The 14,701-nt window shown below is 46.5% G+C and overlaps 1 protein-coding gene across 3 annotated transcripts in view; it reads right to left on the bottom strand.

Annotated features, from left to right (window-relative positions):
* Positions 1 to 8,537, bottom strand: part of LOC142578023 (uncharacterized) — an 82,116-nt gene extending 73,579 nt beyond the window's left edge. Inside the window, exon 1 of one of the 3 annotated variants that reach the window (XM_075687451.1) lies at positions 8,408 to 8,537. The gene's annotated coding sequence lies outside the window, so the exon portion shown is untranslated. The remainder of the gene's footprint in view (positions 1 to 8,407) is intronic. The other 2 variants (XM_075687449.1, XM_075687450.1) reach the window with 2 other exon arrangements.
* Positions 8,538 to 14,701: the final 6,164 nt, after the last annotated feature.

Genomic DNA, 14,701 nt, shown 5'->3' with positions numbered 1-14,701 from the left:
AGTGAAAAGAATGCATAAAGGCTTTCCCAAGAAACGTTCGTTCAGTGAAAAAAGAAATGAGGCCAAGAATTTTGAAGAATTTCCCGTCTTGACAGGTTTGGCAGCTTCTTGCCCAGTTTTGAGCATCTTCCTTGATCCCGGGCGAGACGAAACGCTCTGCGATAAGCCTCTGTGTCACTCTGATGCCTAGATCGCTCAGCCCGTACAATGAACCGAATATCGACCGCCGGAACTGATGGGGCACGAATTGACGAGGAGCTGCCTGCAATGTATCGCACATGCACCAATGTTCTTGTGTAGGGAAGCGACACCCCCCCCCCCCCCAAGCTGGAGCGACGAGCCTTCTTCCCGCAATTGGCGCAGCTCAGGGTCGTTTCGCTGCGCGGAGGCTAGAGCTTCGAAATCCACAAGGACAGCAAGCGCAGCACCGATCCTCGACAGTGCGTCAGCTGCCTGATTTTCGTCCCAGAGATAAAGTGGATGTTAATAGAAAATTCGGAGATAAAGGAAAGTTGCCGAAGCTAATGTTCTGAGCACGAGGAACTGCTGTTCTTGAAAACGAAGGCTAGCAGCTTGTCGGGGAGAATGTGAAAGCTGTAGTCTTGAAGAAAAAACAAACGGAAACGCTTGACAGCGCAATAGACGGCCAACATATCCCTCCCGAAGGTGTTCTGCCGAGCTTGTGTAGGTATGAGGCGCCTAGAAAAGAAGCCCCGCTGCTTCCTGTATTTGCCCTCGTGCAGCTTCAGTACGGCACCCAATGCCGCGGTCGGCGCGTCCACCATGAGGCAGGTGGGGTTGTCGGACAATGCATGAATCAGCAACACTGCAGCGCCAACCGGGTTTTGGCTTCCTAGAAGGAGTGTTCGTGCTCCGAGCACCACTGCCAGGTATGTAGTTTTACGGAGTCGCGACTCAGCGGGTCGATAAGTGGCTGAATAACTTGCGTACAGTGTACTATGAAGTGCCTGTGAAAATTTATGAACCCCACAAACTCACGCAACTTTCCGAAGGATGTTAGAGAGGGAAAGTTCTCGATTGCCTGCACCTGGTGATTTCGGTGGCTTAGAGTGAAATGCCATGGACGAGAACATCCAGGGCCTCAACTCCGAAAATGCATTTCTGGGCCTTTAGGACAAGGCCGTGTTGATCCAGTCTCTCACACAGAAGGCGAAGATGCTCTTTATGCTCTTCGTCTGTGTGATTTGGAACGAGAACGTCGACAAGGTCGACGGAAATGAGCGGGAGTCCACGCGTGACGTCCTTCATAAACCTTTGAAAAGTATACACCGCCTTCTTCAAACAGTAAGGCATACGGACCTACTCAAAAAGCCAAATCGAGTACTGATTGCTGTCTTCGGAATGTCACTGCAATCGACAGGAAATTGGTGGTACGCGCTCATCAAATCGATTTCTGCATTGGTTTCTGCAATTGGCTTCTGCATGATGAGTCCCGAAGCCATGTACGCGGGGAAGGAGATATTGATCTGGAGTAGTGACGGCATTCGAAGCTTGGTAATCACTACAAGGCCACCAATCATCACTGTGCTGCTTTTGAACCAGATGGAGAGGTGAAGACCAGTTGCTGAAGGAAGGAGGAAAGACGCCGAGTTGAAACATGTGTGCAAACTCACGGCGGGTGACTTCTAACCTTCGTCCAGCGAGCCTGTGTGGGCACTAGGGGACAGGTGGGCCGGTGGTCGTCATATGATGCTTCACCTTGCGTTTCACGGGCAGCTCCTCGTTTCGGGGCTTCGTGAGTCGCGGGTCCTGATAAACTGTCTTGTCATACGTTGAAACCGGCCGTGACGCACGTATGCCAAATGAGGGGAGGTTGAACTGTAAGCCAAGTACATCGAGCTATGTGACATTACCTTTCAGGCGCCTGTCGTGAACACTCAGATCTAGGTTGAATTGGCTGAGAAATCGCGCTCCCAATCTGGCAGAGCTGACGTCGGCAAACATAAACAACCAACTCTGCAAGCGCAGGAGTCCGATGTCTAGCGTTATTGACTGGAGCGCCTACGTCGTCATGGCAGTGTTAACTGTGTGGAGCGTGGGCGTAGGCTTGCCGCGTTGGCAGTCTGCGGCGGTAGCAGGAACGATAAAGAGCTTGGCTCCGGCGTCGACGAGAAGGCGGGTGCCGATGATGCGGCCGACTACGAAAAATAGGTTTCTCGAGGGCCGATGTCACATGCCGTCCTTAGCGACTGGCCTGTGCATTTCCCGTCCACAGACAGGGCTCGGTGCAGCAACTTCCTTGTTCGCGAAAGCGACTGTGGCACCAGCACAACTGTCGCGGCGAGTCTATAGCTGCACTGCGAAACTGCGCAGCCGGATGGTTGCGCCGATGTTAGTCGTCAGTGCTGTCACCCGTCGCCAGCTTCTGCAGCGCACTCGTAAGGCGGTCGACTGTTTTCTCCAGGCGCGAGAGTCGGTCTCCTGGCTCTAAGACTCTCGCAGCGGCAATAGGTAGCTGTGCCGAAGACAAGCAGTCGCATGTGCGGCCAGCAAGGGCACCTAGTCGAACCCACGATCACCATGCATGTGGAAGGCGCCGCAAGAAACAGCTCTCGCAGAATTCGAAGCTGACTTTCGTTTGCGAAGTTCTCACCAAGTAACTGACGCAACCGGTGCCACAGTTGTGACGGTCGTTGGTTGCCGAGTTCCTCGGAGAGGAGCTGGTAGAGCCTACTCTATTGCGATGGCTCGAGGCGCTGTAGGACCGTGCGCTTAGGGCCATCGTATGCGGTAGCCGAAGGCGTAACCGCTAGCAAGTCGTCTATTGCATCGATGACGTCGGAGGGTTGCGCGGCAACGACATGCAGGTACTTTGCTATCTGTGAAGTGATGCGCCGGAGTTGAAAAGAGGTCTCTACTTGCATAAACCAAACTCGGTTATTCTTCAGCCAAAAGCTGGGAAGCTGAACCTCTGGTGCGATGACAGGAGACGAAATCGTGGTGTCGACTCTGTCAGCAGGAGTAGGAGGAGCGTTGCCCCCGTCGCTAGTGTTCGATAAATAAACGAAAGTGATCTGGGTCACCCCTTGTTTGGAGCTCGGTTAAGAGGAAGCAAGGAATACACGTTTTGACAGCTTGGGAACAGAGAGTCGACTCGCTTTATTCAAAAAGTAAGAGCAGGTTTGCCGAGTGGCAGTGGTGGTGTCGGGCAGCCGCTTCGGTTCCAAGAAAGAGCAGGGGGCAATGACCCTCACAGTGAGGCAAATAGATTTCAGAACCAAGGGGCAATGACCCTCTGGGCGAAATGGCAGACGGTCGCTACAGGTTTACCTGCTGCCCTGAAGGAACTGTAGATTCCATGAAGTCCACATTCAGTGAAAAATTGGGGGACATTAAGGGGACATTAAAGAGAGAAATTATTTCTCCTGCATCAGTAAATTACCTTTCTACGACACTAAAACACCGTTCTCACTACAATAACACGCTCGGTAAGCGAGAAAAAGCGCAAGAATGAAATACGGGTGGCGACGCCTCCTTGAAGTTCCCACACCTAGTCGCTGTGACGTCATGGATTCTGATGGCATCTTCTAGGGCCTATTTACTTATACAGTGGTACACATTGGCTACATTGTGTTCAAAAGGAGCCAAATATTAAACACTGCAAGTTTCGGTAACCTTTACTTAGTCAACGTGGCCCAAATGTGAAGACATTGTTTGGAGTCCCTGACGTCACACAGACATACCGGCGTCGGGGTTTTGGCGCGAAATTCAAATAATGATACTTAGACCTTCATTTCCACATCTAAAAATCGAACTAGTATTTTTAAATCACTGCCTGCAGGGTTCTCAAGCAATGCTTTATTAGTCTAAACTGATTTATTGTTTCGCTTTAGTGTCCCTTTAAGGATAAAGCTGTCGCAAAGTAAAATGTATCTGAATGAATTACTTCATTTGTAAAATTGTTTTAGGAAGTGCCTGACGACGTTATATGCAGGCAAGGTTCCAAACGAACCAGTCATGAAACTAGATCGTTTTATGATTACGTCATTTAATTACAGGTAGCTCAAAATTTCATGCAACTGCTCGAAATAGACAGCTTTGTTGGAAATGGTGTTGTCATTCTGCAAAATCACGCAAGTCTGCAGTCTTTTTCATATTCTCTGTCAAGGGCCGTAACAAATGAAGGCCAGCTGCATCAGACAACAAACAGTAAACACCTGGGATAAAAGTAACCTAATTATTGAAGTCGCTGTCATTGATACCCTCTCACCAATAACGAAATAACGACGTAGGGGCTTTCGTATTGTCCTAGAAGATGTATCTTCTAGCTAACGTCTTACTGTGCAGTTAAGTTCGTGACAAGAGTAGTGGTCCTCCTTTTCGCACTACTCCAATGCAGCCATTTAACCGACAACAAGATCAGGTTAGTGTCGTTAATGGAACGAACTATTTGAATTTATTTTCAAGGATGGATATCACTAAGCTCCTAAATACAGAGACAGACCCACAACCATCTTGTCTCTTTCCACTTCAAGTTCCGTCTGCTGCTCATAGCTCCTTTTAGCGCTCCCCTCGTAGGAAAGGGGGTTTCGGGCAGCTCGTAGCTCAGTACGTGGGCGGTTGCTGCAAGTGCGTGTGACCTCGAAAATAGTTCGTTCGTAGCCTCTCCCCCAGTCATCCTTATAAGCCGTTAATGAGCAGTTTTCAGGAAATTTGGGCGATTAGGTCCCAGGCCACCCGTGGCTTTTTTTTTCCGACTAGTTAGGAACTCAGCGTCTCCGAACGGCTTCCGAAAGGCCACCAGCTAACCCACGAAGCTGCGAGATTCTCCAACACTTTGTCGCCGGCGTGTAGGTTTACGTCGGCAATGGATCCCCGACCACCCACACAGACGCGCTCGTGCGCACATTTCTTGACTGCCTCCACTGTCAAAGGGCGTCGAGCGGAACACTCCCCATGTTAAAAAAAAGGCATGGTAGAATGCAACTAAGTTCCTTTGTGGTTGGAAGCACATCTTTTTGTAACTCATCTTTGTTTATGCCTGATATTGTGAATGATATGTTCGCTATACTGAAATACTATTTGTTACCAGCTTTACCTATTCGCCGGGTTGTACTTGAGCTCCATTAATTATACCGAGAATACACGAATGCCTGATTTGTTTAAGTTAGTGTAATAAAACGCATTTGATATCTATTGCGTTCATAAACGGCCTTGTTCCATTTAAATCTATTGAATGTTCAATTTGTGGTGAACATATAGTACTCATATATCGTAATGAAACATACAAATACAGATATAATTGTGATAATGTTGCTCTTCGCACTTACATAAAACGTAACTATCCTAGGCCTAAAATAAATACTATTAGGCAATATATTCTGCAAAATTTCTGAGATTAAATATGATTCAAACCAAATCAGCAACAGTCTTGTGGAAGCTTTAGAAGAGTTCATGCCACATGGAAGAGAAGAAACAACTTACGAGGGAAGATTTGGCTACACAGTCAGCCTTCTCACAGCAACCTCCTCTGACTCCCTTTCTCGCTCTCGATTTCTTCACGAAATGCACACAACACGCCTTGAACTCTGGGCAAACTACGCCGTGTGGTTCTCGGCTCATATTAGCCCTCAATAGTGGAGCTCCACCTCATTCCCTAGTTTTTTTCTCGGCACACATTAGGCCTTTATATGTCGCACTCAACAGCTGGAGACACTGTCCTCATTGCAACGTCAGCACTTACTTTAGAGAGTCGTAGCGATTAATCGAGTCTTACAACTTCCGAGTGGTGCAAAAGGCAAGTGACAACCAGCGACGTGCAGCCACGCGTAGGTAATGCAAACGGCCGCCAGCCATTACGTGCTTTCATGTTTTGTGACATAATTTAGTCTTTATATACATTATGATTAGGCTTAGACATTGTCACGTGACGCTTTCCTCTAATGTTTCCCCATCAAGTGCTTTTTTTTAATCCTGCTTTTCTGCTGAAGTGAAGAACAAAAATAAACTCTTAAAACGCCTGCTGTTTCATTTTTGGCCTCTTCTTCCTCGAAGTTTTCCCATACCAGGCAGTATTCAGGGTATCAATGATCACTTACAGCGCATACATGGACGGAGGACGAAAAAGGACGACGTAGACCTTGCTTCAGTATTCAGGGACTAGCTGCTGCACTAGGCCGAAATTCGCCGCACGAAACTACCGCAAACTAGTACTTACGAAATATTCAGCGTGACCGGAATCAAATCGAATAAGGGCGAGTCATCGACAATTCTCCAGGTTGAACGCGCCTGGATGAATAGATCATAAAAGCAGGAAGTCCCTTTCAAAGGGAACGAGAACTACCGATTCGCTGGAGTTCCCCAGGCGACGATAAATGACGTACACAATAATGCACATGCGTACAGGCTCAGCACGGTAAAGCAAAAAACTTCGGAACATCGAATATCGCGTCCGAATAGGCAGCCAGACATGCGGCTGGCGCATTCGGTCGTCTGTTCTTCGTATTTGTTTTCCTACAGTGCAGTTTCTTCAACGAATTTCAACAAACTTAACCAAGAACAAGTTAAAACGAAAAGAACTACCTACGCAAAACATACACATGTCTCGCGAGAACATTCCTGCACTTGATAATAAAGGGAAAGAATATAAATTTCCGTAATGAACGCTTGTGTTTTGACGCACAGGTGGTTATTATGGACCTCGTTGACGACAGCTTATCCTTCATTATGGATTAAGACAGAGAGAGACAGATAATTTATTTGTTGGAAGGAAGAGAGATCAATGCAGAAAAATATTTCTATGGTGGCGTATTCGAAGCAAAGTCAGTTAAGCGTGTTTGGAAAGTACCGTGCAATCCATAGAAGTAATTTAATCCGCACACCATCCCCTGATACAAGCCCGAAGTTTCTTAGGCTATACGGTTCAATATTTGAAAATCTCGTCTATGCTTTTCTCTAGACAACTAAGTCAAAAATTTGGAGAACGCTCAAGCTACATTCTCAGAGTGGAACACGATATCATTTGAAGATCCCTGACTGCATCTCATCGTTTGCGGCAACTGCAGCTTATGTTAACGTAAAGTTTACCGTGAAACGCTGGCACTGAACGCTATGCACCAAGGCGAGCTTTTTGGCCTCGGTAGGCGCTGTGCCGGCCGACGTGGCAGAATAGGTGGCGGTGGCGCTGGTGATGCAGGATTCAAAAAGGCCGTATATCTACACTGACTCACGCGCGGCCGTCAGGGCTTTCGCTTCGGGAATGGTTGCGAGACAGGTGGAGGCGATTCTGAAAAACAAGTCCAGAACTAATTGTGACCCCGTGCATTATATTATATGGTTCCCAGCTCACATGGGCGACAACGTGCTGCCGGACCGCCCGAACCCGAATGAAATTGCTCACCGCAGTGCGGGAGAATTAACGCGCCGCGACGGCGATGGGACTACATTGGATCCGGAGGAGCTCGGCCACAGCGACCCCTTATTAACCTTTCATGAGATCGTCTCCCACTATAAAGAGGAACGCAGGCGCTTCCCGCCTCCACATCCAAATCTATGCAGATCTCAATCGATCACGCTTAGGATGCTTCAGACGAGGTCATATCCCTCGCGAGGTTTCTTAAGCAGGATTTATCCAGAAATTGACCCACAGTGCCCGGATTGTGGGGAGGTTAGCACTCTACCTCATATGCTCTGGCAGTGTCCTGCGTTACGGGATACGTCCCTCACCAGCGAACGGGACTGGGACGAGGCCATATCTAGTACGCAACTCAAGCTCCAGTCCATGGCCGTCTAGAGGGCCCGTGAAAGAGCGGAGAGGCTTGGCCTCCCGATTCCGACATGGGAGCAGCCAGCGGCGAGCCGGGGGCCCCAACGAGTCTCCGCCGGCTAGTCCCTCAGGACCTCAATAAAAGTTCATTGTCTGTCTGTCTGTCATTTTCAGGCTTCTGGTATTGTTTCGAACTTTTAATTTGGAAGCCTTCGAAGATTTTACATAAAAAGCATGCGCTATTGGCGTTTTGTTTCATGACATTTGTTTGTAGGCTGTCAATCTCTAAATTAAAAAGAATAACGTTGCGACGAATATAAGACAAGGTAAAAGGAACTTTAGTGTGAGAATAACATGGCAATATAGCCCGCATTTACCGCATGTCAAATAGCAAGGCATGGCACGTACGTAAACCTGAATATATACTGAAACGTTCGCTCACCGAGAACTCCACCAACGCTGACGCCAGCGCCGACACCTGACTTTCTGCGACACGGGGCCCTTAACGTTGTCGCGTTAGAAGTCCGTTGACCAAATAGCAACAAACAAAGAACGCGGAAAGCTAACTAAATTTTCCCAAACCTTGGGAAAAGCTCTAATAAGTAGTGCCACTGTAAACATAAATAATATTTTCCCAGTTGACCAAGTCTGCGAAGTTTTTCGGGCCACTTCAGTACTCACCGGCTGCTTCGAAAAGAAAGAATGTTGATTGAAGACAACTTATGCGCGCCCTCACTGATGAAAGTCTGCCTGGCAGGCGATGAAAGCTTGGCGTCCTAGAGGCTTCTGAATTCGTCTATATAGTGTCATCAGTCGCGTGACGCATTTGATGAGCGTCACAGCTACGTACTGATAGCTGCGAACAGAACGGACAAAGAATTTTTTTTTGCTAGTCACAAATGCCGCCAGCCTTAAGTTTAACGTCTGCTGCACTCACTAGAACTACCCGGAAGCCTTCGGAGCATCCTCTAAATACGTTTTTAGATCTGCTACGACACTAGAAGGAAGCAAGGTGACAAGCAATATAGCCGAGACCTTTTCCTTCTGCAGAATAAACGTTTAACTGCATTGACTGTCATCCGCAGATCTGAGTGCTAGGTAGCGCGGAAAAAAAGCATGTGGATTTTGTGCCCTGTTTGATTTATGCTGGGCTAAGCGTTCTTCGCTGTTCGTGATGAACGTTATGTTTACCGGCCATGTGCTAGTACAGAACGCACGACAAAGATACACTTGATTTCTGCTGAAAACGCCTCAATCAACGTATAGCAGTAACGCTGACAAGCTTTACTGAAACCTGTGTCTATCGCACACAGTGGAGTACTTTCCAGATTAGTTGTAGGCATGACGTAAACGACATGTCCACGCTATGATATTGTGATACCACTGTGTATCGATAATGCCCAGATTCTTGACTTAAAGCAAAAGTACGTTCACGCTCCTTGCCGTTTTCGGTGCTTGTTAACACCGCTCGCCTTCGCGCCTCTGTATGAATAGTGCAAACCATTTTTGCATGTGTGTGTGTGCTTGAGTGCTGCCAAATATTCTCTTTGGAAGAAAGCATGCGCTCGCGTCCTAATCCACGATGGCTGTCCATCGAAGGTGTTCCTGCACCGCTAAGCGCTTCTTCCGACTTTGTCTGTTCCTCATTCAGTTCACGTTTTGCCCCGTTTGGTTTGTCTTGGAGCTAGCGTCTGTGTCGGTGTTTGATACTCCTTGTTATCACGTGCGGCTTGGATTTGAAATCTCTCCAGCGCCTGCGTACAACACCGTGATCGCCCATGATAACTTGGTTTACCCCGTTTCCGGTAACGGATTGCAATATCTTTTTCTGGATTGACACCAGCCAGCAGGCGGGACGCTCTGGTTAAAAGCCGCGCTGCTTGCCGAACCAACCATCGGCAATACAAGCACCACTACCACACGTACAATTAGTTTCTGTGAGCGATGATGATGCTCAGAGTGCACCCTGTGTTTCTTCCCCACTAATAATTTAGCCTACAAGACACTGTAATCTTGGTCTATAAGACAGAATCACTAACAACACCGAACACCATCAGCGACTGTCTGCGCTAATGAGTCTGCAGAAAAGGGAAGCAAAAACGTAGCACTCACCACACCTATCTAACCAACGCCGACCGATCCCATAAGCGCCCAGCAACTGGTTTGAATGTCGCGGGTCCGCGCGGCCACGAAAGTTCCATGGATTTATTTATTTATTTATTTATTTATTTATTTATTTATTTATTTAAGATACTTTCAAGGCCCGAAGGCATCGCAGAAAGCAGTGGGTGAACATAACAAAAATTGTGCAAGATATCAAGACATATTCAACGTGGCGTTTCATGAATGCTCGTTTTGAAGGTGTCGGTATCCAGGATGCCTGCAAAGGTGGCGGGAAAGTGGGTCCAATCTTTTCTTGTGCTAGGGATGAATGCATTACTGCAAAGTTTAGTACGTGAACACTGTGATGGCACCCTGTCAGGCACTCGGAGAAAGAAATTTCCCGAGCGACGTTTAAGAGATGAGAAAAAAGGTTTATAAACAAAAGTACATGATCAAGTTTTAGAAACACGGCTCCAACTCGGAGCACACTACATGCACGTGCGAGCTCTTCCGCTCATACCGGTCCAGATGGGCTCTTTATGCCGTTTATTTCCCTCTTTCATTTGACGAGGGAATTCACTCGCCAATCACAAAGACCGAAGCGTCCATCACCTCTTGCTTCCAACGCCCCACTGTTGCCGGCTCTCTTTTCTCCAAGATCCCATGGTTGCCGGCCCTCTCGTCTCGAACGTTGCACAATACGGAGACCCCCTGAGAAACTGCACCCGCCGTTGACGTCCTTTCCCTGGGAGTCCTGGACAATTATCCTGTCATGAATTAGCGGCCAACTCATGATGGTCAATCTGTCAGGATTAGGAGACCGGCCTTCGCCGTCGTCGGAGGGCGACGTTGTTGTCTTGAAGTGAGCTGTCATTTCTAGTCGTTCGAAAAGACGAAGATACGGAACCTGACTGCTTGCCCGTAAGACTCAGGTGACCCTGACTGAGTTGCCTAGAGTGAACGATGAGACGTGATCAGCACCCGTCACAACTGCATGTGGGCCGGTGAAGTACCCTTTCTTCCGAAGGATCGCCAGGGACAGGAGTACCGCCACGTCCCTATAACAATATGCACCGATAAGACAAGTGCTGTTCTTTACTGCAGTAAGCTTAGTTTCTTTTTTTTCCTTCCTTTATTCTGGTGAGCTGGGGGGAGAGGGAACTTCCTATGCAAATTTGACATTATAAAGAATGCTTAGCTTGCGAAGCAAACGTTTTCTACGGGCGCTAAACGTAAAATTATTTTAGCTTATTTCTATCACGTTTCCCTAACACTAGTCCTCCGGCACTGCTGAAACATTTTCTCGCGATGGCCATCTCACCTGCCTGTGATATTACGTCACAAAACCACGAAATCTCGCCATGTCAAGATTACGTGCATGCACTAAAGACCCAAGAAACCCTTTTTTTTCGGTAATAGCCGGAGACTTTCCTGTTCGCAAAGGACTAGAGAGGGACTGCTTGCCGATTGTCTGGTCAGAAAGAATACATTTCTTTGGGTATAATACAATTTTTCGCGTTGTATATAGTATAACGTTCTTAAGCCTTTTCGCCATGTATGCGACATCGAGCTGCCAATTCTTATCCGATGAGGGCCTGTTTTAACGAAATTTCTGATTCTCCGTCGCACGCTGCCACGATTTTCGACCAGCCATCGGAAGCAAAGCAAGAGGAAGCGGACCAAGGCTAGAAGCCGGCACCACTCTTCTTATTTATATACTTTCACTGCACTTCACCTTATATTTGAGTGTCCCGCTTTCACTGCGCAGCGCATGTCGCTTGTGAGGAACCATCATCTTCTTGGCCTGCGGTGTGCGAAACTCGAGGAATGTTTATACCCCAGTGGTTGCGCGTCTAAACGTGATCAGGCCCATCGCGCCCTACTTACCTTTCTAGAGTTAACTAATTTAGGTTCACGTCTATAGCGTGAACATTCAACATTCTGTTGTTGCGTAAGCTCCAGTGACCGGCCCTACTATGTGTGATCTGTACTGTGTTCTACTTTAGTCTTTAGATTTGTCCTGTTGCTCTTCCTTTCCTCTTTCCTCCCCTCCTTTCTATTTTCCATTTCTGTGTTGCTGTCACCTCCCTTCCGAAGAATAGGCACGCATTGTGCCCCTTACGGTGGCAGTTGCCAGCCTGCTCCTCGCTTTCCCTTTCCTGTTAACTGTGTGTATATGTTCAAAACAAATAATAATAATAATAATCACCGCGCTAACCTGACCCCACCGAAACCCTATCTCCTTCGTCATGCTCCTCACCTCTTGTCAAGAAATCATGGAAAAAATCTCGCACTTTCACCGGAAAGCTGAACCACTGATTGCAAAAGAAAGTGCATAGAGAGCTATAGGAAGTAAGGATGGTAGTTTTAGTGGCTGCAAACACTTGCAAACATTCGATAACTATCTAAATTAACAAACATGGACTTTAAAAGCAGAAAGGATCTCACTGCGTGCTCCTTAGACGTTGAAGCTTAGAGGGAAAAAGACACAAGACAGGAACACCAGAAAGCCCACTTCCGGTTTGCTACTCTGCTTTGGAGGAAGAGGTAAACAAAAAAATGAGAACCAAGCGGTCATATCTCTCATTGGTCTCTGCTGTATTAGTGACAGTTACGCAAATCAGCAGTTGGTTAGTTTTCGGGGTGAAAGTAATCCGAATGCATTACGCTACAGAAAATATCAGCGCCAGCTTCTCGCATATCTGTAAGCGATTTTGAAATTCAATGATGCGAGCTCTAAGTCTTGCATTGTAATTAATTATACAAAACAGTCGGTATAAAAGTTGATTACACTAATTTTAATAATTTCTTGTTGATTTATACTCTCATTTACTTTAACATCTACCGCTTCATGGCAACAACAGCCCAGAGGAACTTGTTTAATTATAGTATCTTCCACGCATATTACAAATCTGCAATACATTTTTCGAAACACCGTTTATCCGAACAAAAGACATCCTTACTTGTTTTATTAGCCGTGCTTCAAACTGATTTTCTTCTTTTTGTACACGACTTGACACGCAGTAACAAGATGTACAGTGGAAAGTTTAATAAACTCGCGGTCCGAGCAGAAAATGTCAGAAGCTGAGCTAAAGAAATGCAGCTGCGTGTCTGTCTGCCAGCAAAAAAAGAAAAAGGCAGCACCTCTCATTGCCCTTTCAAGTCAAATGTTCATTGAATTTGACGTCGTGCATTCGTCGAGAATTCACAGGTAGCATGCATAGATATTCGTTATCTCTATAGCGAAGTCGTACCAAGCTGTCAGGTGTAGCACAGTTGAAGCAGTGTTAGAAACCTTTGTAAATCAATAAATTTTGAAGGCTATGAGTTAAGCTTTCCATCCTTAGTTGCACTGACGTCAAACAGCAGAGCGGCTTAGCCTACCTTTGAATCAGAGCTACATTACGCAACGTTCTGCACTAACTTTCATTGTTTCAACACTTGCATGTTATACATCGAAGATTGTTGCTGGGACAGAAAAAAAGAAATCTGCGTGGGCAGCATCTCTGTAAGAATAATCGCGGTAATCGTTTTTGTATAAACTTCTCGTCTAATACTTAAGTTATTAAAATTACATAATTTCGGAGTTTATATGCACGTTTAGAATTGAACTGTGTTATTGAAACTCTTATGCTGACAACTCTTCATCCTTCAATACATAACACGTCACATTTATTTCGCAAGATCCAATGCCATTAGGCAGTAATTGGTTTGCAGCTACACCACCTTATTAATTTACCTAGTTATTGTACCACAGGGGCTTCAGAACCAGGCATGCACTGTGCGGTGGGCATTGAGAATAGTGGTCTAAGTTAAACGTCCAGATTACAATTTATGGCTACTTGCTTGGCGTTTGCTGGCGTTTCAAAATTGTAATAGAAAACTAGTTTTACGGAGATGTAGAAGGTAAGCAGCGCTTCGATGGCTTTTGCATGACCCACAAGCATAAATCGAAGGACATTTTTGTATGGTACAAAGAATACTAGTTGATGAAAAAGAGAGGTGCATTCTAGAGTACTTAGAGGCACTACCGTTGAGAGCGTAAGCTGCATTTTAGTTTCCATAAGAATAGTGTAATGTGATAACTTGAAATAGTGCGCCTGGAGCCAAAATTACGGTCATATTTCGTGTGGATATAAAATGCAGTAGCAATACTTGTAAATGCTTGGGGCGTAAAAAAACGTTTCTCCTGCCGATCTCTTTCTCTCCTTTTGTCTTTATACCCTGGTTACCATAGTTTACTAACCAGATTTACCACCAGGCTTAGACGCACACTCTATCAGGAATAGTTTTTAACAAAAGTTACGGCAGAACCCCATCTCACGATCACTGTCGATAATATTGCGATTAGACTGCAAGCAATGCAGCGACAAAGCCTAATTCAGGAAACATGTTAGAAAGGAGTAGTGATCATCCTAAGACTTCCACTTCTTTGGCTGCACATGACGTATACTGTTTCGGGCATTGGCCCAATTTGCTATGGCGCTTGCTTGCCAAGTCACATTTGGTAACGGCGATGAGGGAGTGGCGATGTTGCAATGACGAAGAAAAAAATCGCCTTCATAGGGCCACAGAGGCGGTTTGACGACGAGAGCTCGGCGCTAATCAGATTGGGAAACAGTGCTGATAGTACAACCATGGCAATGTGAGAACGATGACAGGAGGGCAAGCGGATGACGACGCTGGAATGATGACAATGGCGAACTGCGGTATGACAACGGATGCGTGGCAGCATCTGTCTGACGATGACATAAAGACGATGATGGCATAACAAGGGCTATATATTTATGATTTAAGGAGGACACCAAGATAATGATGAATTGTGGAAGAAGGAAGACGTCGACAGAAAGGAAACTGTGTTTTTACACAGTT

Source organism: Dermacentor variabilis, chromosome 4 (genome assembly GCF_050947875.1).
Source record: "Dermacentor variabilis isolate Ectoservices chromosome 4, ASM5094787v1, whole genome shotgun sequence".
Classification (NCBI taxonomy): Eukaryota; Metazoa; Arthropoda; class Arachnida; order Ixodida; family Ixodidae; genus Dermacentor; species Dermacentor variabilis.
The sequence above is the reverse complement of the archived record's forward strand: the minus strand, read 5'-3'. Positions and strand labels throughout refer to the sequence as shown.